This window comes from Apaloderma vittatum, unplaced genomic scaffold (genome assembly GCF_000703405.1).
Source record: "Apaloderma vittatum isolate BGI_N311 unplaced genomic scaffold, ASM70340v1 scaffold8231, whole genome shotgun sequence".
In the NCBI taxonomy this organism is placed as follows: domain Eukaryota; kingdom Metazoa; phylum Chordata; class Aves; order Trogoniformes; family Trogonidae; genus Apaloderma; species Apaloderma vittatum.
This window is the reverse complement of record NW_009699586.1, coordinates 35,078-37,920: the sequence shown is the minus strand read 5'-3', so window position 1 is coordinate 37,920 and position 2,843 is coordinate 35,078. Positions and strand designations below refer to the sequence as shown.

General features: G+C 41.1%; 1 protein-coding gene across 1 annotated transcript in view; it reads right to left on the bottom strand.

Moving 5' to 3' along the window:
* The window catches only part of LOC104280702 (A disintegrin and metalloproteinase with thrombospondin motifs 20-like), a gene marked incomplete at both ends in the record, with an annotated part of 52,751 nt that overhangs the window by 18,784 nt on the left and 31,124 nt on the right, over nt 1-2,843 (bottom strand).

Here is a 2,843-nt window from a genome sequence, read left to right as displayed (position 1 = left end):
CTCTCTGCCTGGCAGCTCTCCAGCCACTCCTCCCCAAGCCTGTAGCGCTGCTGGGGGTTGTTGTGGCTGAAGCGCAGGGCCCGGCATCTGGCCTTATTGAATTTCATGGAGTTGGCCTTTGCCTGGTGATCGAGCCTATCCAGATCCCTCTGGAGAGTCTCTCTGCCCTCAAACAGATTGACGCTTCCACTCAGCTTGGTGTTGTCTGCAAACTTACTAAAGGTGCACTCTATCCCCTCGTCCAAATCATTGATAAAAATGTTAAAAAGCAGTGGCCCCAGTACTGAGACCTGGGGACACCACTTGTGACCGGCCTCCAACTGGATTTAACTCCATTGACAACAACTCTTTGGACTCAGCCACCCAACCAGTTTTTCACTCAGCAAAGCGTGTGCCCATGCAAGCCAAGAGCAGTCAGTTTCTCTAGGAGAATGCTGTGGGCAACAGCGTCAAATGCTTTACTAAAGTCAAGGCAGACAACATCCACAGCCTTTCCTTCATCCAACAAGCAGGTCAACCTGTCATGGAAGGGGATCAGGTTTGTTAAACAGGACCTGCCCTTCATAAACCCATGCTGACTGGGTCTGATCACCTGGTTATCCTGCATGTGTTGCATAATGGAACACAGGATGATCTGCTCCATCAGCTTTCCTGTAACTGAAGTCAAGCTAACAGGCCTGGATCATCCTTTCCTGGATCATCCTTCCATCCCTTCTTATAGGTGGGTGTTATATGGGCTGACTTCCAGTCAGTTGGGACGTCCCCAGTTGGCCAGAACTGCTGATAAATGATGGACAGGCGTTTGCTGAAAACCTCTGTCAGCTCTCCCAATACTCTAGGATGTACCCCATCTGGCTCCATAGATTCAGGCAGATTTTGAAAGTCTCCAAAGATGGAGACTCCACAGTCTCTCTGGGCAGTATTTCCTTATATTTAGGTTGAACTTCCTGTTTTCCTATTTGTGATTATTTCCCCTTGTCCTGTCACTGGATGTCACTGAGAAGAGTCTGGCCCCTTCTACCTGACACCTGCCCTTTAGATATTTATAAACATTGAGGAGACTCCCCCCCTGAGCCTCCTCTTCTCCAAGCTAAACAGACCCAGCTCTCTCAGCCTTTCCTCATATGGGATATGCTCCAGTCCCCTTATCCTAGTGGCTCTGTGCTGGACTCTCTCCAGTAGCTCTGAAGAGTACATACCTGGAGGTACACATATCTGATATGTGTATCCAACTTTTATCATCTTTCAGTTGAATGATATGTACAACAGAGAGATGGTTTACGCAAATCACTACTAAAAAACCAGGAACAGTAGTAAACTGAAAAAAAACCCCAACTCACAACAAACAACATAAACCACAACAGACAGTTCTGCCTTACCTTTCCTTTCAGAATAAGTGGCAAACAGGAACAGAGCTAGGTCTTTCTGAAAATCTTAATCTACAACTATACATTTGTGTCAAATTTACAAGACTCAGCAGCAATCTTGCTCTTTGCCTTCAACACCTCCTCGGAAGTATTTGGTACACAGACACTTTTACCATTACACCATTGCAGGCATCAAATTGGTGACTTGGCCAGACTTCAGCAAGTCTCATCTTTATTCCACAGTCATGTAACACTAGTAGCACCTTTAAGCAATTACATGATGGCAGCAGCACTGGAGACAGTGAGTAAAGCACAAGCATCAAGGAAGAAGGGCAGTAGCATCAGAAATCGGAGACCTCAGGGAAATCCAGTGTGAGCAAAAGAAATGCAAGGGATTGTTTCTGTTTTCAAAAAATAGATAAATTTCCGGACATGTTTTCCAAATGGAGAACAGCAGTTGTGTTCACAAACCTCCTCAAAAAACAAACAGCAAACCAATGTGAATCCCTTTTTGCCTCCAACGACCAGACACAGTTTAACAGACAGAATCACAGGGAGGATAGCCTCCTGCCTCTTGGGAAAACTGAAAAATGCATAGGAATAACATAATCTCCATTCTCACTGAAAAGTCGTGTTTGCCCCTTGAGAGTAACATTTTATTCACAGGTCTTTTCAATAAAAGTTGGACCATATTTTAACATGATAGAGTATCTCTGATGTGGGAGCTAGATTTGCACAATCAAAGGGGTTGCAGAGAAAAAGAAACATTTGTTACATATTCCTTTCATAATTTAAAATTTTATTTTATGGATTCTTCTTTTTCATCTTAAGAGATAGGGTCCTTTCAATTAACCAATTACAAAAATAATTAAAGTCTTACAATGGCAGACCAATTAGTTCTAGCCAAGTTTGTGAAAACCTAAATATAAGAAGAAACCCCAGATCCCAGCAACTGCAATCTCTGATTTATCATCTTTAAACATGTTAGCAGCAGCAAAATAGTAGCTCAATAATTAAAGGAATAACAAACACATGAGCTCTGTGTGTCTGTCTGCTCTATAAAAAGTATCACTTTTTCAACTGATTAAAAGCTAAGGTTTTGTATTCAAACTTTAAATTAAACTGGAAATATAAACCAATATATACTGGAACCATACAATATTGTCAGAAATGTTCCAAACTTTTTAGAAGCATATAAAAATAGAACTCTATGACACTTAACTAAATATCAGCTAAAGAATTAAGAAAAAGAACACAAATTATTTTTAATATTAATTGAGCATGAAAATATGTTTATGAGTATATTTCAGGTAACAAGAAATACAACATCTCACCTACCTTCGCATGTTGAATTCCAGTAAGTTTGAACCTAAGCAACTTTTCTGTATATTTTCAATTTACTTACAGATAAATCTTTCCAACATTACTGTCATATGCATAGATGTGAGCATGCATGCAAGCTTCTGAAAGAGTGAT